At 55.8% G+C, this 25,315-nt stretch overlaps 1 long non-coding RNA gene across 1 annotated transcript; it reads right to left on the bottom strand.

Annotated features, from left to right (window-relative positions):
- LOC121042028 (uncharacterized) lies at positions 1-25,315 on the bottom strand. Its single transcript, XR_005795946.1, has 3 exons — positions 24,081-25,315; positions 1,749-1,863; positions 1-1,446 (listed from the first exon to the last, which is right to left on the bottom strand). It is a non-coding gene; the product is annotated as an uncharacterized LOC121042028 (long non-coding RNA).

Below are 25,315 nucleotides of genomic sequence, written 5' to 3'. Positions count from 1 at the left end.
CATCATAACTCTACATACATCATCCTGTTCATGCAGGCACTACTTATAATGAAACACATTGGAAACAATCAAAATATGTAATAGAACTGTTACACAAGAGATACCACACACAGGCTGGAACATTACGCTGCCATTAAAAATCACATTACAGAGAGTATTTCATGATGGGAAAATGAGCTTGGTATAGTATTAAGTACAAAAGGCAGGTTAGAAAACAGTAAGTACAGTCTGATCCCATTTATGTCACAAATACATATTTGGTAAAAGACTGACAGGCAAAACACCCAAATACTCACATTTTCTATAGAGAACGTGCTGTTGTGTTGTTTTGTTTTGTTTTTAATAATCAGGAAAATAGAACATTTTAAAAGAACCCGTTAGCCTTCAAGGCTCAGCCCAGACCTCCCCTCCTCCTCCTTGCATTCATTTCTCAGTGTATCTCTGCCCGCTGAGCTTCCTGGTGCCCGGTGCCGTCCCCCTGGGCAGCAAGAAGGATACTGTGGCCCCTGACGAGGCTAGGGGCAAAGCCCGGCCTCTCTGCCACCCCTGCCCATACCCCTCCCATCGCCCTTGGTAGCCCTGCGGAGAACCCTGACCACATCCTTCTCCCCATCTCCCAGCAGCAATTACAGGTTAAACCAGAGGGGCTGATTAGCTGCTCATTCCACTCAGAACTGACTGATTAGCAAGAATCTCTTGATAGAGACAACTGGACTTCAAAGCAAGGCCTAGTTTCTGGAAGGAAATCCAGCTGTCCACTTCCTGCCACACCTCACCAGCTTCCTGGGTGGGAGGACAGTGTTGGCTGAGCCTCAGCCACACCACGACTTTCACCTAATCCTTCGGGAGAAGGGGTTCGAGGCCCACTGCCCTACAGAGCCTCTGGATCTCCTTCCTCTGAAAATAATGATAACGGTCCAGTCCAGCCTGCTGCCCCCAGCCTTCCCCTAGCATTCCTTCTGTTTAGCAAAGTCCCTCAGCAGCTTTCTCATGGGTCCCAGAAGCCTGTCAAGAACAGCAGCAGATTGGCCCAGATAAAGGGGAGAAGTCACTCGCCCAAGGTCACAAGCAAGCCAGGAGTCAGGTCAAGCAGCAACCCAGCTCCTTCCTTCCCCCTCAGCACTTGCTGTAGTTTCTCCATATTACCCCACCTGGGACATAGTGGGAGGGCCTATCACCTCCCACATTCTGAATGTCCTGCTCCTCATGATACAATCCAAGTGGCCACCCACACTGCTCACACAAAGCCAAGGTCACCTGGCTGCCAGTACTTGTCACATGCACATGACTGGCACTGAGCCTCAGCCTGCCCCGAAGGTGTCTGGATCTGTGCGCGGACTCTGGCTTGGAGGTCCATTTAAAGTCCACATGTTGGAGCCAGTACCAGCTCCTCTTGACAGTTTCTTGGACCCGGTCTCAATCCACATGCTCCTGCTCCCTCCTGACCTGAAGTCATGCACACATTTGGTCAACAATGTGACAGAACCAAGGACAATCCCTTCTGCTCAGAACATTCCAGGCTTCTGAGCTAGCGGACAGAGCCCTGCCATAGCAAGGGCTAACAGAAGGTGGCACTACCTGATCAAACCTCCTGGACCCGACTTCATGTGGGGCCAGAGAGACGGGGACACCCCAAGAAAGACTACTTTTCCACAGCCTCCCTACGGCCTCTCCCTTGGGGACCCCATATCTGCCCCCACGGCCCATGCCACCCCCACTCTGCCCTGCGGCCCACAGTGGCTTCTTACCTCAGGTCAGGCAGGCGTTTGGGGAATGCAAATGGGCTGGGGTCAGCCTGGGTTTGACTCAGTCGCCCTCTTTGCCTGTGGGCACCGGAGCCTCAGGGCCTGTGGGCACAGGAGGCTGTGGGAGAAAGAGATGAGCTGTCAGCCACAGCCAGGCAGCAGGGGACAATTCTAGGGAGCAGCAGGGGGCCATGCACACAAATGGGTCTGATTACACCTGGCTGGGCAATAAACATACATCGCGCACACGTGCGCGTGCGCATGTGCTCTCACTCGCTGACACATTCGTACTCATGCTTACGTACATACATGCTCTCACATGTATACATACATACACTTACCGACACATTTATACATCACTCACACATTGGAATTTACACAGTGCTCTCTCTCTCTCTCTCTCTCTCTCTCTCACACACACACACACACACACACACACACACTCATATACCACCAGCTGGGGCAGGTGGGGCTCTGGGAATGATGGGGTTTCTGGCTCCAAGTGGGGGGAGGGGCTCTGAATATGCTTTCCCACCCGCTGGCTCTAAGACCTTGAGACAGTCAGGTCTCTGAGCCTCACTTCCCTCATCTGTATAATGGGGACACCAGTCATCCCACCTGGTCCACTGGGAAGATAAACAGAGATGGGGGCACATGGCCCGGCACACCGTGGTGCCCAGCCAGTGCCAGAGCCCGCCTGCCTTCCCAGCCTGGCCCAGGAGGCCGGCCTAGAGGCTGGCCCCACAGACGGGTGCAGGTAGAGCACCAGGGGGCATCTCCTGGAGCCTAAGCCTCAGCCTCCTGGTTCCCAAGGACCCTCTGCAGCTCCCACCCACCCACCATCCTTTCCTTCCCCAGCCTCTCCTGCTTTATTCCCTCACCATTCTCCAAGGGCCACTTCCACGAGTCAGGGAGGGCACTAGGGGGTTCTGTCTCCTCGGCAAGGCCCCCAGACACAGGACTCAGGCTGGGAGTCCAAGGAGGCAGCTCTCCGTGTGAGGCGTAGGCTGAGTTTCCGCCCCAGCGTCAGTTTCCTCAACCTCTCAGGTGAATCCCCGAATCCCTTTCTGAGCTGCTACCAAGAGGTTTCCATCTGATCGGTGCTTCTCAAAGTGTGGGACATCTGCCACTGTGAGTGCAAGAGCAAAGGGATTCTAGGTGGTACACAGACAAATGTTTTTATTTTCACAGCTATGTGTTTATTCTTCCATGTAATAATAATAATAATAATAATAATAATAACAGCACATCACAGCTGTGACTTCATGGATATGTGGCTTGGGGAGCACTGGGAAACCCACCTTCAAACATGAGTCAACACAAAGACAAGAATTAGGAAAACACAAGTGCCAGTGGCGCCCAGCAGTGGCCACAGCCCCGCGATGGTGGAAGGGAAATGCAGAAAGCTGGCATCTAACGTGGCCTGGCTCCCAGCAGCCCTCGCTAGGAGCGGCAGCTCCGTTCTTCCCAGGCTGGCTCCTCCTTTCCCTCTTGGTTCCCATATGGCGCTGTCCAGCATAGGCCTCAGTCCCCAGGAGGACTCACAAGTCTTTCCGGATGGATGGGAGTGGGGGGAGGGGGGGTGGAGGTGGCTGCCATCATGTGGGCAGAAGTCGGCAAAGGCCCCTGGGTCCCTCCCAAAATCAACATTCCATCAAGTCTAGGATGTGAATGGTGGAATTTCTCACCTTCATGTGAAGATGGGAGGACTCTTTGCAGCCAAGAGTCTTCTTGTTTCATGGGCTGCAAACGTCTCCTCTAGAATGAGGCGGAGAAATGGGCACTGAGCTGGCTTCTGGGCCCACTTTGGCCTGACCTGACAACACAGCTACAGGCAGGTAGAGCCGATAACAGGGGAGCTGCCTAGCCCCACATTCAGCAGCCCCAAACCATGCCCCCTGCTGCCAGCAAGCCCCAGCGGTGCCTTCCAAAGGCTGCTGTTCCTGGAGGACAAGGCAGGACTCAGTGGTGTCAGCCTGGGACGGACGGGTAACCAGAACCAAGGCATTTCCCCAGGCCTGGGTCCTCTGAGCCGCGTCCAGACAGGCAGGGGTGCCCTCGGTGGCTGCCCAAGCTGGCTCCAGGTAGACTGGCACAAGCCAACTCAGGCAGCTCTGGTCCTGGCAGGCCTCCAGACCACCTGGCTGGTGGCCCTGAGCCCAGTTCCACCTGAGCTGGTGGGGCAAGCCATCCCCACAGCACCACCCCAAGCCCCCAGCTGCCATGTTCCACGATGATGAATGGGCCTCCTGCTCCTTCTCCCCACACCTTCCTGAAGCTCCCCCTCTCCTCAGTGGCATCACGAGGAGTTGCTATGGAAATGGGACCACAGGCAGAGCATGACAATGATTTGGGGCAGGGAGATGCGGTGGGAGCCACGAGCTCTCCAGGCCCCGGGGCCTGCCTGTGCGTCTACTTCCAGGAAGGACATGAAATCCTGGCTGCAGGCCTCACAACAGAGGGAGCAAAGGAGACCACCACAGAGGTGGGGGCTTCCCACCGGCCCTCCTGGCTTCCTGCCCATTCAGTGGAGCCCAGGGAGCCATGGGAACCAGAGGTCTGTGTGTTCAACAGAATTGCCACGCACCCTGGGGACGCGAGACTTCCACGGAAACCACTATCCCAAGGTGCTGCCAAAGTGGGCTCCATGCTACGGGGCAGCACCCAGCAGGTGCTGAGCAAACTGCCACCGAAGAGGGCAGCACTGGCCAGGGAGAGACAGAGAGAGAGAGACATGGAGGCATGCGCCTGCTCTGGCCGACACAGCCACAGGACCACAGAGCTTGAGAGACCCACACCCCCTGAACAGATAAGGACATGGGGCCCAATGAGGGTTGAGGGGTCATCCAGCAAGTCGGTCGAAAAGTCAAGCCCAGAACCCAGGTCTCCTCTTCCCCAGACTTGAACCCTCTACCCAACACACCCAGCATTTCATTCATTCATTCATTCATTCATTCATTCATTCTACTTTTGGTAAGTGCCTATTTTCTGCTTGGTGACTTGGGATAAAGAGACGTAAAGTACACCACTCCCACCCTCTAGGACGGGCCATCGTGGGCTTGAGGAAGGTGCTGGGACAGAAGTCCAGAAGGCTGCAGGAGCCCAGAGAAGGTTACCTCATGGATTTCAGTGACACGCTTCTGAGCCATGTTTCAAGGAGACTCCAGGTTTTCCTGACTTGTCTCCCAGCTGCTACCTCCGCCCAGACCCTCCCTACAGCCCTATACAGAGGTCTCCAGGGTGAGGCAATATTGAGCCCACCTGGGGCCCTCGTCACCAGGAGGTAATGGGGGTGTTCCCATGAGCACCTCCAGTCCCTAGTATAAGGAATCACGAGGAATCACGAGGAAAACGCCTCGCTACACAGAAGGAGCTCCCAGAATGCCATGCTCTGCTTGCCCTCCTCCCCCAGGCTCAGCATCTTCCTGCACTGTTCCTGCTTTCCTGGGTACCTCCCCAAGCCAGGCCTCGCACTGGGCTTAGGGCCCTGCGCTGGGCAGAAAATAGGGAGCCCTAGACATCAGCTATCACCCTTGTGGAACTAAGTCCCCATCTCTCTGTCAGCAACATGAAAATTCTCCCCTGTGGTGTCTGGTTGTTTTTTTGTTTCTTTGTTTGTTTTTTGGTGGAGGGCTAGTACTGAAAGGGCAAGAGGGGACACCTTCCCAGAGCTTGGCTGTATCCCACATGGGCCATGCCTCTCAGCAGCTGGTACAGACTCCCAGGACCTATTTTACCCAGGTGGAAACCGAGCTCCTGGGAGGTGGCCCCACGTAGCTCAGTGCTTAGAAGGCAGAATGGGGAAAGACCAGTGAGGACAAAGAGAGGCCAGGTCTAAGACTGTGGAAGCAGAAGAAGGAGGTATCCAGGAAGGCTTCCTGGTGGAGGAGGGATTTAGATTGGCTCAGAGATTGCTCTAAGGCTCCCAGCAGGAAATGAGTGTGTCTGAAAGAGAGAACTGGGCCAGGGTCTGCTCCACCGGCCCAACAGACTTGGGGCTAGGCTGGGGGGAGGGGCAGGGTACATTCCCTGACTGCCTTCCAAACCGCTGAGGACTGCCACCGCCGTTATCCCACGTCCCTAATTACCGTTGTCCATTGGGAAACAGCTGGGGATAGAAAAACAGTAGAGACACAGAAAGTACTGGCCAGGGAGAGACCCTGGCCAGGGAGAAGACCACATAAGAGACAGAGGTCCAAAGAGACACAGAGTGACCGTGACCCCGAAGCCAGACAGACAGAAGGAACAGCAGTAATGAAAAAGAAAGGACAGACAGGCTGTCCCTCCCTCCCCCAGAGCCAGCGCTGCAGCTGCCGGGAGAAGCCTACAAACTGGAGCTCTGCAAAGATTTTTCAGCAATAAAATTCTTATTTGAAATGAAATCTTATGCAGTGGGGGAAGCCTTTCTATGCCAGACATTAAATCCAGAAGCCATAAAGTGAAAATTTGATAAGCCCAAGTACATAAACACGTAAAACATCTGTACAGCAAAAGACGCTATAAACAAGTTAAAAGGCAAGTGAGACACTGGAAGAAAATATCACTAATATACAAAGAGCCCCTACAAATCAATAAGAAAAAAGACAGAAGAAGAGAAAATTGGCAGTGAATTAGAAATCCACAGAGGAAAAAGTAAATTGGCCAATAAATGTATGAAAAGATGTTCTATCTCGCTAGCAATCAGGGAAATGCAAATGAAAATGACATGATACCATTTTTTGCCCATCAGATTGGGAAAAATTAAAATGATTGATAACAACCAGTGCTGGCAAGGATGTAGGAAAATGAACACTCATAGACCACTGGAAGGAGGGGAAATTGGCTCAACCTTTGGAAGGGTAATTTGGCACTATTGAGTAACATTTTAAACCCACACACCCTACAAACTAGTAATCCCACTTCTAGGAGCTTCTCCTACAGAAACTATAGCACAGACAGTTATGTATAAATATCCAAGGATGCTCATAGCAGTATTGCTGGTAAGAGTAAAAAAGAAATTGGAAATGACCTAAATGCTTATCAATAAGGGAATGTTCACATAAAATATAGCACATCTATACTACGGAATACTCTGCAGCCATTTGACGGAAAAAGGCATGTCTATGTATAACAATATGAAAAAATTCAAGCTGTACAATGCTATTTCAGAATGAGTCCATTTTTATAAACAGCAATTTGTTAGTATATGCCCCAAAAGGCTGGAGGACAATATCCAGATGTTACAGTGAACATCTCCTAGAAGAGGGATGAAGGGCTTTCATGGGCTCTTATCCACAAACGTGTTGCTGGATTTTCTTTTGTAATCAGAAAAACAAAATCAATAAAGAGGTAATGGGTTTTTCCTTTAAATCCTGCCTGGACCCTAATATAAAATGCAGATCTAAGCAGCCCTGCTGTGGTGGAAAACAAAGGGACCTATCCAGCCCCACCCCTGCCCCCAAAGCCCCCAGGCACCTTCCTGGACACCAGGCTCCAGGACCAGTTTGAGAACCTAGGCTGGAGAGCGTGGAGCCCATATCCCCACTCCCCCAAACCAAGGCTGATAGATAAGGTTGCCCAAGGCCACACAGACAATCCAGACGGTGCAGGGCTAAAGCCAGCACCTCTGGCTCCTCAGCAGGGCTCTGGCCCTCCTGAGCTAGCATGGGAGGTTTCCCTTGGTGACCAGAAAACCCTGGGACACCACAGTCTTGGGAAACCCTAGGCTGAGGCTCAGGGGAGCCCAGAGGGTGAGGGCAACATGGAAGAGACCTTTGCAAAAAAACTCCAGGGGAGGGGACTTTGAGGCTCAGCTCTGGGCTCTTACAGGGTTCTCCGTACAAACAGAAAGGATGGATGAGCCCACAGGTACACGCAGAGGGGCCTGGTGTGTGCAGGTGTGTAGTGCTCAGAGAGAGGGAGGTTCGTGTGGCCGATGGAGGTGAACTGTGGAGGGCGTGTGTGTAGTCATGTCTGCATTTAGAGTCGGTGAGCTTGTGTGTGTGTGTGTGTGTGTGTGTGTGTGTGTGTGTGTGTGTGCGCGCGCGCGCATGCGTGCATGTGTGTTAGGGCACGTAGGCAGCCAGCAGGCCTGCAGACAGGCCAGGAGCAGTTGGCAAAAACCAGAGACCCATCCCCAGATGGCCCTTAGCCTCACACCTGCCCCAGGGCCTCCCAATGCTCCCATACCCGCAGCAGACTGGGCTGTCTGCCACCCTGACAGAGACAGAACTCCAAGGCTTTGCACTTGCTTCCTTTGCAGGGATGCCTTCCCTTCCTGGCCAGTTCCCAGTGTCCTCCAAGAAGCCTTCCCCGACAGGCTGGGGTGGGAGCACCTCTGTCCTGCCCTGACCCCCCAAGCTGTGAGTGCTGACACTTGTGACTTCCCAGGGGCAGGGGGTAGGTCTTGCTCCTTTCTGCACCCAGGGCCCAGCCCAGGCTTGCCACAGACAAGGCATCAGGACCAATGTCTGTGGAAAGAATAAATGGGTTATCACAGCGCTCAACCCCAGGCACAGAGTGGCACCTTCACAGGGTAGAGCAGAAAGAATACGGCCTAGCCTCCTGTCCTAGGTCAGCATGACAGATGACATTAAGTCACATGGGGAGTGATTAAAGCAGGAGTTTCTAACTGGGGTCCCCAGGGAGTGGGGATTTAGGAGTCTGTGAGCCTTGAAGCTGCATACAATTAGATGTGAATTTATGCACATGGTAGGGGAGGGGAACAAACCACACTCATGTACAGGGCAGGGCTGCCTTGGGAGGGGGCGAGCTCCCCATTATGGAGGAGTAAGAGCACAGGCTGGAGCCAGAGACATCAGAGTGAGTGAATGGCAACCCTGACTCTCATTCTCAGACTCTCTGGGCCTTGGCTTATCCTATCTTACACCCCAGGACTATACAAGATGTCCCTGTGAGTCCCCTCTGAGCATGTGAAAGGAAGTGCCAAGGTCATGCAGGGGTGAGGCTCCAGACTACAGAGCTGAGTGTAGAGTCCTGAATAGGGGCAGTCCTCCTACCTGGTGGTGGCCTGAGTCTCTCTTCCCACCTTCGGTAGGGAACAGGCTGCCCTGACTACCCCATACTGCTAACAGGGCCTGCAGAGCCCAAGCCCTTCTTGGTATGCCACAGTCACCATCTCCTGCATGACAGTGACCCCAAAAAGGACAGAAGTGAGAGGTTTCATTATGAGCCTGGCCTGGGGCCAAAGGAGCCCAGGGGCTGGATGGAAGCACTGAGAAGAGCTGGCAGCCAGGTCAAGGCCACTAGCTCTGCCCCCCTCCAAACTCACTCTGACCCCTCCAGGGAGAAACTGAGGCACAGAGAAAGCCCTCTACCTAGGTCACACAGGAAGCTGGTGGCAGACCTGGGCCAGGAACCCAGACTTCCTGCCCCTAGCTAGGCTCACTCTGGGCACAAATGTGCCTTGGCCCCCTCAGGCAACTCAGTGCACACCTCAGCACCCCATAACGCTGCCAGAAAGAGGCAGCTGGCACTGGGGCTCCAACAAGCTGATTCAAACACAGGCCTAAAGTGTCCTCCCTGGATCCAGCCACTCTGAGCCTTGGATTCCTCCTCTTAAGGTACAAAACCCTGCCCTCCTCCTCCTGCTGTGAGGGTTATGAGAGCATGGATGTACAGTGTGCTTAGAGCAGAACAGGGGCCCTTCCTAACCACCCATCTCTGGACCTCAGTTTCCCCATCCCTAAGTGAGAAGCCTGCCCTGAGTTACTTCCCAGGTCCCCGAGCCCCCGATGCTGTACAGGAAGCCTACCTAGGTGCCCAGCCCACACCTGTGTCAGTAAGGAGACCAGGGCTCACCCTCCCTGCTGCTTCGAGGATGAAAGCACCCATTGCGGGGCTCCCAAACCGGTGGCTCCTGTGCCTTCACACCGCCAGTCTCTACCCCTCCTTACTGTCTCACAGTCAGCATGCTCCCCTCACGACTGTCCTGTCCCCTTCAGGCACTAGGTTTGTGACTGCTCCAGGGGCCACAAGAGGCTCAAAACTAGAAAACCCAGGTGGGCTGGGCAGTGATTAAGGAAGGCTTCCTGGAGGAGACAGGACAAAGCCAGTCAAGTTCACACAGGGCCTTGAATACCCAGATGAGGCATCCAGACCCCGAAGAGCTACTGGCAGTTTCATATGACCCCCCTTCCCCAGCCCAGGCATGGATGCCTGACCCCACCCCAGGCATGGCCTCAGTGCTGCGTCTCTAACAGAGGCCCCCTCTGCCCCTCCGCTGCAGCAATGGACTGTGACTCCATCCCAGAGAAATCAGTCCTGGTTGGTGATGCCCCACAGCCACTGGGGCCTCATTGCAAACAGCTTCGCTGCTGGTGAGTGCCGTCTGGCCAGGGAGGGCTCCCCGACAGATTAAGAGCAATGCTGGCCCCGGACTCATTCATATTCCAGTCTGGCTGCCGGCTTCAATATGGCTGAGAGACGCGAGGGCAGAGGCGGCCCTCCGAGAATGCCCGGCGATGATTCCTCTCCGATTCCAATTTATTTTCTATCATTAATGCTTTTGAAAAGCCCCACATGCTCTGCAAACAGGGAAAGAGCACGGGGCTTAGAAGGGGAGGGGTGGAGGGCTGGGGGCAGAGGAGAGCTCCACAGAGGCGGTGGGGCAGCCATCCAGGGGCCCCACGACCTGAGTTCAAACCCCCAGCCCATCTCCACCTGTCCGCAGAACGCTGGGGCAAACCTGTCCTATAGCTGGCAGTGGGAAACGGCCACCTGTCCTGCCACCTCAGGGGATGGTTTCTGAGATCTCCTGAGGGGTCAGAGGTGAGCGGGCTTTCTACACTGTAAAGGGCTGTATGCCTTGAGGAACCGAGAGCAAAGCCAACCTGACAGACTATGGTGGCAGAGGACTATGAACTGGACGCGTGTACGGGGGGACCCTCACCCCGGGCTCCAGGCCTGGGGTGCCTCTCTCAGGCAGAGGAGATCAGCACTAGGATTTGGGTCCTCTGTCTTGTCTGTCTCAAAATCACACTGCCACCCTCCCTTTCCCCATCGGCTCGCCAGGACCAGGCTCCCAGCCAGCACTCCCTCCTCTCCCACGCCTCCTGTGGAGCCAAAGAGATCATCCTCACATATCCTCTGCTCAGAACCCTTCCAGGGCTCCCCCGTGCCCTTGAGATCACGTCCAAACTCCCCACCCCCATGGAAAGCTCTTCCAGGCAATTCAGGCCCACTGGGCAGCCTCGCCTCCCTGGCCTGACCCCACCCTCAGCTCTAGGCTCACCACCCCTCGTCTTGGCACATGCTATTTCCTGTCTGGAATCCCATCCTCCTTGGCCTCAGTTCACCTGTCAAACACCTTTCCCCTCTTCAAGATGCAGCCTAGGGCCTCCTCTGGGCAGCTTTTCCAGACTCCCCTGGCCAGCCCTATGCTGTGCTCCTAAGAACCCAGTACCCACGTGTGTTAGGACTCAGTAACACCGTAAACATGCTCATCTGGGGGATTCTGTCCAATCAGTGAGCTCTTGTGGCCAGGGGCTGCATCTGATTCACCCCGTGCACTCCCAGGGCTTGGCAAAGTGCCTGGCTCAAAGTAGAGCCATGGATCCAGTCAACTGATCTTAACTGAGCACCTACTATGTGTCAGGCTCTGTGCCGGGTGGGGGCATGCGGCAGCAAAAACAGAGGTAGCCCCTGCTCTCAAGCGGCTTCCAGGGGACGTACTCAGGGAGCGTCTGTTGAACGAATGAATGGACATACAGCCACCTTCTAGATGGGGAAACTGAGGACCAGCATGGCCAAAGGCCCTCTCCAAGGGCGCTTCTGCTTCCCCGCCCACATCTCTCTCTGCTCCATTTCTCTCCCAGAACCTCAGCAGCCGTGAGGAGGAACTCAAAACGAAAGGTTAGGAAAAAAAGGAAGAAGAAAATGTGGTGGATTTTCCCCCTTTCTCCATAATGTAAAGAAAATTGCTTTTGCCAACTATCGCAGCTTAAAAGCAATTAGAGTTTTTGGAGGGGACTCTGGGCACAAGCAGAAGCGACAGAGTGAGCGCCCAGCACAGAATTTTTCCAGCATTCGTTTGTATCAAGCAAAAGGAAAAAAAGGTGTTAAAAGCAGCAATTTCCGCAGCAAAGATGGTGGAGATAAAATATTTACAGCCTCCAAGGGAGGGGCCTGGGGGGGGGGGCGAGGGACCCCCGGCTCCCCACTCGCAGTCCCCGCTCTGGGAGGCAGAGAAAGGGAAAGCAAAGAACGGAGACAGGGAAAGATGAACCACCGCCTGGGCCTACATTGACAGGGGCTCTGAGCAAGGAGGGGAGAAGCCTCCAGATGCCCTCTGCTCTCTCACCCCTTCCCCGCCCCCCATGGCCCATGGCCTCTAACCAGCCCCAGCCACCAGAGAGCCATCCCTCCAAGCCTCAGACCTGGCCCCGCTCAAATTCTAGAGAACACCCTCTGTTCCAGGCCGACACTGGAGGCCTGCACAGCCTGGGCCCCGCTCCAGCCTCGTCTCCAGATGCTCCAGGCATGGCACGCTGCCCTGTTTCTGAGGAGCCTTGCACAGTCCCACCTCCAGGCCTTTGCCTGATCAGGAACCATAAGGAATGTGCACCACTCCCCTGAGGGGGAGTTAAGGCAGGTTTGAGGAGCCAAAGACATACAACTCTAGGCAGGATGCTGGACTCCCCCACCAGGCCTCAACTCTGAACCACCCCTTCCTCACCTGGACCTTTCACCTGACCCTTGGCCTCCTCTCTCCAAATAGAACAGCCACCAGAGGCCCTTCCTGAAATCTAACTACCCTCCACCTAGCAGCAATACAGACTTTGTTCATTCCAGGTTCAAATGCCAGCTCCTCCACTCTATTGCTGTGTGATCTTTGCAAGTCTCTAAACCTCTCTGAGCCTCAGCTCCCTTATCTGTTAAATGGGAATAGTAATAGTACATATCTCATGGGGCTGTTTTTAGGCTTAAGTGAGGTAGTGTATGTAAAGCACCCAGCACTCTGACTAACAGAAGGTATTCAATGAACTCACACCTGACCTACTTCATGCTCAATCCTCAAACGTGGCTCTCCAGGCCTCAGGACAGCCCACATATGTGCCCATGGGCTCCCCTGCCACCTTGCAGTCACCTGATAGATAAACAGAAGGCACACGCTAGCTAAGAGCAAAGGGTGTGGGAGGCTCTGAAGGGCTTCGCCTATACCCAGAAGCCCAATCCCTCACCACGGCACCAGGGAGCCTCTCACTTCGCTTGGCTTAGGAAGGATTCCCCCCCAAGAACAGCGGCAAGCCTCAACCAGAACCCTTAGCACCTACCAGACCCTGAGGTGACAGAAGGCTCAGCCTCCCCTCCAGCCTATGGCTGTGGCACAGCCCTCAACCATCCTCCCAGCCCCACTAGACAAAGGCAAACACCAAGGCCCAGGGAACACCATTTGGTGATAAAGCCAAGAGCAGAAACCAGGTGTCTTTGGGACCTGGGTCCAAAAAGCCAGGTAGTTCTGGCCTCAAATCCCATCCCATTGGTCCCATCACTGACCAATCAGGTGACCCTCTGAGCCCCAGTTTCCTCATCTGTAAAATGGAGTCCATAATATACAGAACTTGCAGGGCAGTTCTGTGCACTACTAAAGGTAACATTCTTCTGTGCCCTGCCTAGGTTCCAGCATATAGTTACTGTGAGAACATATAGTGGGTTCTGTCCCACCTGTCCCCTGGACTCCAAGCACAGTGTTCAACCGACCCCTACAGCACTGAGAGAGCAGAGGAAAGACTGGGGGTTGGGAGCGGCAAGGACCTGCCCTCCTTCCTATGACCCTTCCCCGCCCACTTTCCACTAGCAGGGGCAGAAGGTCCAGCCACAGACAGGCTAACAGCCCATCCCCTGTCCTCCCTGCCTCACTCTTGGAGCAGAGGGGGCCTATTACCTGCCTCATTGTATCATGAGGGGTGGTGACATGATCCAGGTTACGCAGCACCGGTCCAGCCACTTGTTCAAGGTTGAGTTGTTTTCCTCTCCTTCCCCAACTGCAGAGAATACACAGGCTTGATGGAAGGTCTGGTAGCTCCATAGGACCATAGACCAGGAATGAGAAAGTGTTTTGATGTCTCTGTCTCTCGCTTTCCCTCTGGTCACCTCTCTCCCAGGGGCCTCTTCTGCCCCACTTCCTGTCCTCAAGAAACAAGCGCAACAGTAAGCCTGGCACTAAATCGGGGCTCTCCTCATTGTGGGGGCAAAGAGAAGAGAAGAGGAGGCCAGTCCCAGCCCTGGATGGTTGAGCCTCAGGACACCCCCATTAAAGCCTTCTTCCTGACCTGCACATCCATTCTCCCCACTGGTAAGTAACTAGGTGTGCGTGTGCCTGTGCTCGTGAGAGTGCACACACACAAGGAAGCAGATCCTAATAGGGGAAGCTGGGCCCATCTTAGGGATGACGGACACCCTTTCCCAGCTGAGCCCGCCTCCTCCCCTTTGCACACTGGGGAGTACTGGTCTGTCTGAACCACAAGCCCAGGGGGCCCAGAAGCAGGGAATCCTGAAACTGAGCAGTCAGACACCTGACTTGCTGCCAGGGCTCTACAGTGCTTTTCACTGTAAGCCCTGAGACAGGGATAACCGCTCCCTGTGCCTCGGTTTCCCCTCCTGAAACCTATAACAAAAATGAGATCACCTCTGAGGCTGCCTTCTAGTTCCAAATTTCTCCAATTCCACAGCCGAGACCTCTGTGACCCTCACAGATTCAAGAAATACTAAGTCACCAACAGCAGAATAAGGAGTTCCAAGCATGTGCGGGTGCTGGGGGCAGTATCACCTGACCCCAAGGAGACCTGCACTTGCCCTAGGCTGGCAGAAGACACCCGTCATGTACAAACCTCCCCAGGGAAGAGACTGGGCCCAGGCAGGAGAGAGGAGAGCGAAGGACAGCTCCTCAGTATGGCTAGAGGCAGCCAGGGCCTCCCCCTACAGGCAGCCAGGACTCTCCCCCTTTTCAGCACACACCCCAGGAGCTCATCCCTCTCGTGCCTCACTTCCCATCTGTTCTGAAGCTACAAGGTCTTCAGCCCAGCCCAGATCTCAGGCTCAGCCCCAAACCCCTGACATACACACCCCAGTTCCCTCAGATCCCCCTGAGAGTCCAGACTGGGACCCTAAACCCTCCTGCCAGGCCAGCCCTCCCCTCACCAAGGTGGCCCTGCTTCTTGTGCCAGCAAAAGCTCCCCTTGCCTGCATGGCCAGAGCCTGATAACATTCTCCTAAATTAAACAATAAACGAGAAGTTGTTTTAGATTTTCCTGACACTGCAATTCCTGATTAATCCCCGCAGCAAACAAAAGGAAGAGAGCAGATTAACCTAAAAGACAGTCACTTCCTGTTTCCAAGCAGAACCCCCAGCCTGAGCCAGAGGAATCCACCCCCCCCCCGAAAGAGGGGGATCCTGCTCCAGCCACCTGCCTAACTCCAGACCACCAATGCTCTCCCCTTTCCCCTCTTGTCTTGCCAGTCCTGGGCTGACACCTGTAGCCACCTCCCAGGCCCCACCTCTCCTCCCCTCCCCCTCTCCGCTCTGTGACCTTGGACAGGCCAGGCCACCTCTCAGGGCTCAGTCTCCTCATCTGTCAGCATCTTCATCTCTCAAAATAAAATGAAAAGAAATACATGACCACTTAAGGTTAGACTGAAATTTTCTCTGATTTTGGGGGGAGGGATACTGAAATATTTAGGGGTGAAATGGCATGATGTCTATAATTTACTTTAAAATACTCTGGGGGAAAAAGATAAGGCAAAATGTGGCAAAATGTCAACAACTGTTAAGTCTAGGTGAGGGTATATGAGGTTTCCTATACTATCCCCTCTACCTTTCTGTATATTTGGAAATGTTCCTAAGAAAATGTTAAAAAAAAAACAAAAAAAACCTTGGTGATGTGAGCCAGGAGCCCCACAAACAATACCCCATGCTCCTGGCCGGCCTGAAAGGCAGCTAGGTCTCTCAAGTAGGTTAAACATCCCCCCTGCCAGCTCCTTTATGTGGTTTCCCTAGAAATTGCTTTCGCACGAATTCCACTGAGTCCTAACTCCACATTTAGAAGCCTTAGCACATTCAGAAGCCAGACATAGCACTTTAGTGGGGCAAGTGTTGCCTTCCGACCAACCCCACCCCCTGCTCCCACCCACCATCTCACTGTCCCTTCTGCAGAGCAGCCCTGGGGCTGGGCACTGTGATGCTACCTCTATCCTCAGGAGGACACCACTCTCTCCAAGCCTCACATGCCCCCACCCATTAGCAGAAGTGAGGACAAGTCAGCGATGGCCTGACCATCTCACTCAAAGGCACAGTGTCATCCCACAAAAAGACTGAGATCCCCATTTAACAGACGGGAAAGCTGAGACCCAGGGCCAGCAGAGACTGGAAGCAGAACACAGAAGGTGGGGACAGAGGGAGGGGGGAGTGAGCAAAAGCTCCCCACTCACCCCAATCCCCCCTCCTCCCCAAATTTACATCCCAACCCTGGGAGAGCAAATCAAAGAGAGGGTGGCCTGCACTTCCTTTTCTCTGACTCTTGTTTATGGAGCTTCCTGGTCAGGAATAAATGGCCATGATCACAATCTCCCAGCCAGGCCCAGATGACCCACACCAACGCTGGCTAGGCCCGCCTCCGCCAATCGATAATGGAAGAGCTACCAGTACCCCAAATAATCAATCTCTAATTGCTGAATGCTGTGCAATTCATTGGGGAGAGTTATGTGTGGCCAGTGACTGGGCGCCCCCGCCTCAGCCTGGTGGAGCCTCCAGGGGCAGGGAAGGCCATGTCTGTGGTGAGCACCTCAGCAGAAAAGCCGCCCATAACTCGGGAGCTTTTCAAGTAGATGTTCTGGGCCTAGCCCGCATCCCCAGGCCCGAGAGGCAGGAGGAAGTGGCACTGGCCACAGAGGCCCCGAGGGATGCACCACGTTCCTCTGAGTCTATCTGGGCCCAGGTGCCTGCACATCCCAGGTACCTAGGATGCATAAATCTGGTCCCTGCCACCAAGGCATTCCCAGGCCATGAAGAGAGAAACCACCATGTTACAGGCCTCCAATACAGTAGGCCTTGCACACAGTAGGTGCACAGTTCTGGCGGAGAAGCAAGTACTTTTAGCTAGGGTGATCAGGAGGGGGTTTCAAGTACAGCACATGGGTTGAAGGTTGAAAAGCGGGTGGGATCCACAAGGGCAGAGGTGGAGGAAGGCACCAGGCAGAAGGGACAGCACAGCCAAAGCATGGAGGAAGGAAAGCCACAGCATGTGTGAAGGGGACAGTGAGTGGCGTCTGGCTGGAGCCTGAGTGCACAGAGGAGACCCGAGAGGATTGGCCAAAACAGAGGGTCAGACTGTGCAAGGCACTGAGGGGTCCGGATGCCAGCCTGAAGGCAACAGGGAGCCCTTGAAGGGTGCTGAGTAGGAGTGTGACGGCCAGCATGAGCTTGGGAGGACCATTAAAAACTACAGCGTGCACAGCTACTGGCAGGCTGCATACCCCAAGAGGGCAGGGGCTGGTTTTATTCATCTCAGCCTCCATAGCAGCTAGCACAGCCAGGCCCAGAAGACACGCCCAACAAGTGAATCACTGAATCATTATAGGATCATCAGCTGCAGGACTGGGGACTCCTGGACCCACAGCTGTGCGATACCATGTTTGTATAAAAATATGTATTGAGGGGCGCCTGGGTGGCGCAGTCGGTTAAGCGTCCGACTTCAGCCAGGTCACGATCTCGCAGTCCGTGAGTTCGAGCCCCGCGTCGGGCTCTGGGCTGATGGCTCAGAGCCTGGAGCCTGTTTCTGATTCTGTGTCTCCCTCTCTCTCTGCCCCTCCCCCGCTCATGCTCTGTCTCTCTCTGTCCCAAAAATAATTAAAAAAAAACGTTGAAAAAAAAATTAAAAAAAAAAAAAATATGTATTGATAGTTGAGCCCCCAAAACAGCCTTGTGAGGCAGGCAGGGAGATAATTATCTCCAGTTTATAAAGAGGGAAACCGATGGGGCGCCTGGGTGGCGCAGTCAGTTAAGCGTCCGACTTCAGCCAGGTCACGATCTCGCGGTCCGGGAGTTCGAGCCCCGCATCAGGCTCTGGGCTGATGGCTCAGAGCCTGGAGCCTGTTTCCGATTCTGTGTCTCCCTCTCTCTCTGCTCCTCCCCCGTTCATGCTCTGTCTCTCTCTGTCCCAAAAATAAATAAACGTTGAAAAAAAAAATTAAAAAAAAAAAAAGAGGGAAACCGAGGCTCAAAGAGAGACAAACAGTGACCTAACTGAGGTCCAGTGCTCTCCTCACTGTCCCCAGAAGCCTGAGCCCTGTTGACCTTGGGGTGGTCCAGGGCTGCCCAGGAGGTGAAGGGCCACTTCTCCCTACTCCCAGCCCCTGCCCCACCCCGCCAGCAGGGCAGACAGAGAAATGCAATAAATGCTGGGGTCACCTGTACCAACCCCAGCTGGGACTGGCTGCTTATCACCATGACTGCCTGTCCCTGTACCTGTAATGAAGACAGGGCTGGGTGGGGAATCCCTAGAACTCCCAAGCTTGGTCTAGACAGGCCTTGTTGAAGACAGATCCACTTCTCCCCAGCCTCTACCCCCAAGGTTTGGGAGGAATACCCATGGAGCAAGTGTCCTAGACCAGGAGTCCAGAAACAGGGCAAGCCCAACTTACGGTGCCACTCTGGAGGGTCACTTCCAAGCTGCCTCATCTGTGAAATGAGGCAGTGCTCTCTGCCTACTTTATAGAACTGCCATGAGGGAAGGAGTATAAAAACTTATGAAGAATTATAAAGCAAATTTTGTTCTGGAAAGTTAAAACAATGAGGTTTCTCTCTACTTCAGTCTAGATATTGATACTCTGACAGGACTCACTTCCCTCTCCCAGCAGAGAACAAAAATGAACAAATATTTTCTGAGATTCTGAGATGTGCTGTATCAGGTTAGTGAATGCTTTACATGTATTATTTCAAAGCATGCCAATGACACCTCTACAAGGTAGGCATCAGTCTCCCGTGGTACAGATGAGGAAACCAAGGCTCAGAAAAGTGAAGGGTCTTGGGGCACCTCGGTGGCTCAGTCGGTTGGGTGTCCAACTTCAGCTCAGGTCATGATCTCACGGCTCGTGAGTTTGAGCCCTGCGTGGGGCTCTGTGCTGACAGCTCAGAGCCTGGAGCCTGCTTCAGATTCTGTGTCTCCCTCTCTCTCTCTACCCTCCTCCGCTCATGCTCTGTCTCTCTCTGTCTCAAAAATAAATAAGCATTAAAAAAAATTTTTTTTTAAAGAAAGAAAGAAAAGTGAAGGGACTCACCTGAGCTCACCCAGCTCAGAAGCAGTTGAGCCGGGATTCACACCCAGCTCCAGAGGGCATCCAAGCCCAGGTCCTTTTGATCACACCAGGCTGATTCAAAGGACCCATTTCTATACCCCCAAATCTTAGAGCTATAGAATCAGTGCTCAGGGTGAGGCTGCATGTCACACACATATACTGTGGTGTGGCCGGAAACTCCAACATCAGATGTGCTGTACTGCCCGGTGTCCTGTGGACCGCAGGGCCATCAGAGCTGGGTGGGGCATGGGGGGGTGACTGGCACAGCTGGTCTTGAGCTAATTGGATCAGTCCTGGGCACGAAGCCGCCTGTCCGGCTGCCCTGGCAGATGGGTGCTAGAACTGGGCCATCTGCCAAGACCCAACCTCCACGTCCAATCCAACCTGGACACTGAGGTTCCATCCTGGCCTCCTCCCACCCTGACCCTGATGGCTGGCAGTGCCCATATAGATGCAGAAGGCCAAGATGGCAGCCGCTAACCCTCCTTCAGTGGCTGGCGCCTCCCCTGATGTGGCCATATGGCCCCATATGCTCCCTGACAGCTGGACTGCCGAAGCAACTGCCTGAGGACGTCCTCTGCAGAGGCCTCAAGGCCCTGGCCATGCCACCCACCCCTGCCCAGCAGGCCACAGGCGCAGCCAGAAAAACCCCAAGCTGGAATGCCCTGCCCCCAAGTTGTTCTATGACCTCATTGTTCAAGTCACCACCCCTCTCTGGGCTTCAAACTCTTCCTCTGTCAAACAGCAGTGTGACCAGCCCTCTACCCCTTCTCTTTGTATCCCACCTCTAAGGTCACAAACTTCCACCCAAACTCACCCCAGGTCTCCAAGGAGACAAACTTACCCATTTTACAGACATAGAAACAGAGGTCTGAGGGATCTCAGGGATTTGCTCAAGTGCACGCAGTAGGAGGGCCAGTATTAAAGGCTGCATCTTATGAGTCTAGGACACCTGTATGTCACTTCAGTATGCCCAGGTGATGGGAATGGTGATATACCGGAGGTCCCGCCCCACTCTGGTTAGCTACATTGCCCCATCAGGCTCTTCCCCCCAGGCCGAATCTCTCCATCCTCCATGGGGTGGGAAACCAGGCAGGTTGCCTTGGCCATCCTCAGAAGATAAGAGGCCTGTCTCTGCTGTTGCCCTCACCACCCGCCTGGATTCCCATAGTGGCCTCAGGATCGCCTCCTGGCCTCTGGCTCTCCAGGCCAACCCCTCCCAAAACCACCAGAGGGAGCAGTTTAAATTGCAAATCTGCTTGCGTCCCTCCAGAACTTCAACCCTGCAACCCCTGAATACGGAATCAGCCCACACTCCTCAGTCAGGCGCTCAAGATCCTCCTCTGTCTTGTGCCAACCTGCTCGCGCCTGCTGTGCCCCTGCATGAACTACTCGATTGCAAACGTGTTCCACCCATGCCCGGTGCTTCCCACTGCCATGCCTTCGCTAACACTGTGCCATCTGCCTGGAAAGCCCTCGCTTGTTCACATTCTCCATTCACTCATTTATTCACCATATTTACTGATCATCTACCAAGTGCCAGAAACATTTGAGCAGATCAAAATGCACCAGGCTTTCAGTCCATCTGAAATGACCCCTTGCCAATCCCCGACTCACATACCTCTGCAACTGCCCAGCCCATTCTGCCTCACACCCAGGGGTGTGGGTGGATATCCGTGTCCCCTTTCAGAGCCCACCCAGGGAGGGGCTCAGGCTTGTCATCAGAATCCCCAGTACTCAGCCCAGGCCTCAAACCAGGAGATGAACCCAAATGTGGACTGGGCCCCAGGAAGCCTATGGAAAAGACTCTGGTTGGCCAGAGTGGCCCCAAGTTCCCCCAAAAGAGGCTTGAGTGGTCAGGGGTAACTTTTTCCCCTCAAGTCACCCAAAGGCCCAGCCCACCCAAAAACTTATCACTGAATTTGTTAAAATACAGTATCTTTATAATTTATTTTTTTTCTTTTTTTTTTTCAACGTTTATTTATTTTTGAGACAGAGAGAGACAGAGCATGAACACGGGAGGGGCAGAGAGAGAGGAAGACACAGAATCGGAAACAGGCTCCAGGCTCTGAGCCATCAGCCCAGAGCCCGACGCAGGGCTCGAACTCACGAACCGCGAGATCGTGACCTGGCTGAAGTCGGACGCTTAGCCGACTGCGCCACCCAGGCGCCCCATCTTTATAATTTAAAACACACCCATGGCAAGGTCAGGGCCTGGTTGGAGAGGGAAAGGGAGGGGGGCCCGCTGGGCACTACCCCTTCTCAGTCAGGAGGTTTGAGGGAGAGTGGCTGTCTTCCTAAAGGGAGCAGCAAGTGGGGGCCGGGTGCACCTCACTGGGATTCACACCCGATAGCACAGACCAGGGGTCAAAGAAGTGCCCTGCTCTCTCCTTCCCCATGGCTTGCAACCCCAAATGGAGGGCTCAGCCTGCTGGAGTACTTGGGTGGGGAGGGGCCAGAAGAACCAGGGCAGGGATTCAAGTGGACCTGGATGGCAGGGGTGGGGCCAAGCAGGCACCTGGCCATGCTCCAGCCACCTGGGTGTCAATGCACAGGAAGGCAAAAGTCCAGAGCTCAGGGAGCCATAGGGGATGGAGAAGGGGAGGGAGAGACAGCAAGAGAACAATGGCTAAGAAAGGCCACTGAGTGAGAGCAGGGCAGAAAGGGATTAGGAGAGACAGGGAGAGACTACCTGAGCATGAAGCCAACAAAAAGGCTGAAGGAACTATCGCCGGGCCCAGTAGCACCCCCCAGCCCCAGGGGGAGTTTGGTCACTCCTGGGCAACAGCTCTCCCCACCCTGGAGGTCTCTAAGGACCAAAGTAGCACTGGGGAAGAGTCCAGGCTGCTACCAGGTGGGCAGGTGGAGGGGGGGGGGGCGGTTCACAAAAGAATGACTGGGGCTGAAAGCTGTTCTAGCTTCTCTGCCTCAGGTGGGCCACCTGGGGAAGAAGTGGTGCGAAAAGTAACCAGACTCCATTCCCTCCATTGCACATTTGGACCTTTATGGGGAACCCATTTCCCTGAGGGTGAGCTCCCTGGCCCACATGGGGCTCCAGGATGGAGACCTCAGGAGACTGGGAAGGATTCCAGGGCCCAAGGAGGAAGACAATGCCAGGGTCTACCCTACAGGTCCAGGCTGGGGGTGGAGAAACCCCTCTGAGTCCCAGAATAATACTGACATTCCAGTGCTGAAGATTACAGGAACCAGGTTTGCAAACCATCGAGCAGAGCCCAGGTAGACTCTGGCCCCAAATCTAGGAAGCAAAGGTTAATGAAGCCAGGGTCAAGAGGTGCCAGAAGTCAAGCCATGGCGAGCCAGGCTGAGGTGCCCCCCTTCCTGCCCATCTGGGGAGGGTGCTGGTCACAGGCAGCAGAACAGCTGTCCTGGGAGACCCTCTAGCAGAAGGCCACCAGAGCTCTGCTGCTAAGTCAACGAAGGGGGCCTGGGTGCCCTCCCTGCCCCTCCGCACCTCACCAAAGACCAGGGTTAATGGATACTTTCACAGTGGAAAGTTGCTGCCCTGACACTGGACTTCTCCTAGCTCCATCTCTGTCTCAAAATCCTCCTCCGTGAAATGGAGTGGAAGCATGGCCATGGCCTCTCACAAGGTGGCTGAGAGATTCCAGAGGGATAACGAAGTGCAAGTTAAGGTTTAAGCCCGAAAGCTGGTCAAACAAAATATTACCATCCCCCAGAGGCAGGCAGATACTATTCAGCATCACACCCCTCCAGCTAACGTGTAGGCTGAGAACAAGACTTTGACCCCTACAGGCTCACACATTGAGTGCCTGGAGAGAGCACAGGAACGAGGGCTGCTGGGGAACCCAGCCGCTCCAATCCAGAAACCCAAGCTGGAAGGACAGACTGAGGGAGCAATCAGAGAAGACTTCCTAGAGGAGGAAGAACCTGCCCTGGAAGCAAGGAGGATTTGTAAAGGGGAAGGTCCTGACCTCTGACCTTTCCTTGGGCCTGTCATTGGGTGCTGGGGCAGGGGAAGGGGAGGGTGCGGAGCACATGGTTCCTCCCTCTCAAGGGACCACATGTCATCCTCATATCTTCGGAAGGGGCAGGGCTGCCATTTGGGGAGGGGGCCGAGGAAGTTCCCTGCGGCAACCAGCACAGAGGTGTAGAAGGAGACTCAAGAAGGGGAGTGGGGGACACAGCAAGGCACAACCTTGACACATAGTAAGGCACACAGGAGCATGGCTCCAAACAAAGAAGGCATGCGCGCAGTGGGGCGGGCACCAGGCCAGGGACTTAGAGGTTCCCCTTCCAATCCCTGGCCTTTCTGGAGCTCCAGGGAGCCAGGTCTAATGTGATAATCTTTCCAGCAGTTCCCTTCTTCCAGAGGCCTGTCCCACGAGGCAGAAGGTGCGGGACCACACACACGTACACACTAGGCACGTCTCCCCACTCCCACCTCAAGCCCTGTTGTCCTCAGCCTGGCTGCAAAGACGACCTTGCGGCCCCCAGGCCTGGTAGCTGTCGCCGCGCGGTCCCGCCGGACCCTGCCGGAGGCACAGGAGTCCAGCGCCGGGGAGCGGCTCCAGCGCGGCGCCTGACTGGTGTCCCAGAGAGCCGGCGGCTGCGCCGATGGGGTGGTGGATATGTACCCCTCCGCCCGCCGGGCGGCACAGCCCGCACCCCCATCCCATTCCTCCCTCGCATTCTCTCCTCTGGAAGACAAGGCCGGAATTCCACCATTAAAACGCCTCCATCTCCTCTCCCCCCACACACAAAGTTGCTCCAAGTCGCCAGGGTTCCGGCGGCAGACGAGGGTTAGGCGGGGCCGCGCAGCGGGCGGGAGCGCGGTCACGGACCGGGGTGCCGAGCGCGCCCCATCCATCTCCGCGCGTGCACGCCCCCACGGGCGCGCACCCAACACCCCACCCCCACCCGCTGCCCCCGAGGCTCCCGCCCAATCAGAGGCCGCGCACGCGGCGCTGCCGGCGGGCAGACACCCCAGCTCCCCGGCCTGCGCCCCCGCGGCCCCAGCCCCGCCGCAGCCTCCCGGCTTGGCCACACTCAGGCCCCACTCACCGTCCCGGGCGCGCACTTCGCGCGCCGCTCCGTTCCGGGACCGCATTCCCCGATTCGGCTCCGCTCGGCTCTGGTTCCCGCTCCGGCTCGGGTTCCCGCTCCGCAAGGCTCGGCTCCGAGATGGTGGCAGCGGCAGCGAGCGAGGCAGAGAGGGCGTGTGCGTGTGTGTATGTGTATGTGTGCGCGCGCGCGCGCGGCGTGTGCGTGTGCGCGGGAGGGCCCCGCGCTCCCCTGCGCGCCCCACTCCTGCCTCCTGTTCTCCACGCTGCGATGCCAGCAGAATCCCTAACGCGCGCTCCCACCCGCCGGGGCGCTCACACTCGCGCACACCCGCGCACCCCCCGGGCGCGCACACATCCCCGCGGCCGCACGCCCGGCTGCGCACTCTTGGGGCGCTCACAAAGGCCCCCTTGCCCCGGCCAGCTGGAGCCTCCGGAGCACGGCCCGCGGGGCCTGTGGAGTGGCCCTGCGCCCCTGTCCCGGCTGGCCCTGCCTCAGGTCCCCCGCCGTTCCCAGAGGGGGCCCCTCGGGCGTCCCCTCTCCCCCACCATGCCCGGCCCGGCCGCGGCAGCGCTCGCAACCCGAACCCCGGCCGGGGAGCCCAACTCTGGCTTCCGGCACTCCCACCCAGAGGCGCCGGCCTCCTCCTCCTCGCCTGCGCCGCCGCCCGCGCCTAGTGTTCTCTCGCTCCCTTCTGTCCCCCTTTCCTGTCCCTGCCACTCCTTTTTTCTCCTCTCCTTTCTCCCACCTGCTCCCTGTTCCCTGTCCTCTGTCGCTCCCGCTGTCTCTCCGTCTATCTTGCCGCCGCCCTCTTGCGCGCGCCCTCCTCCCCACCGCTCTGCGCTGCCTCTCACATTCTCCGCATTACACTGGGCTCCGCCCGCCTCGCCGGGCCCCGGGTTCGAGAGCTCAGTGGGCGGCGAGGGGACCTGCCGCGCCCCGGCCCCGCCACCACCTCCGCTCTCTGCTCGCTCCGCGGCTCCTTGCTCTGGCCTGGCGGGCGGCGACGTCCCGCGCTAGCCTCGGCTGTCGCTGACAGCTCCCATCTCGCCCGGGTTTAAAGGGATAGCGCACCGGGCTCGACCTGCCCCACCCGGGGGCGCCAAGGAGGGCGACCTCGCCGCGCCGGAAGAGTCCGGGGCGGTGGCGCAGCCCGGCGGTGCGGGCGGCGCCCTGGCCACCGCCGTTGATCCTGGCCCTCCCGGGCTGGAGGTGAGTCAAGGAGAAGGACGGTC

The sequence above is a fragment of the Herpailurus yagouaroundi genome, unplaced genomic scaffold, assembly GCF_014898765.1.
Source record: "Herpailurus yagouaroundi ecotype Mexico unplaced genomic scaffold, PumYag 184, whole genome shotgun sequence".
Classification (NCBI taxonomy): domain Eukaryota; kingdom Metazoa; phylum Chordata; class Mammalia; order Carnivora; family Felidae; genus Herpailurus; species Herpailurus yagouaroundi.
The sequence above is the reverse complement of the archived record's forward strand: the minus strand, read 5'-3'. Positions and strand labels throughout refer to the sequence as shown.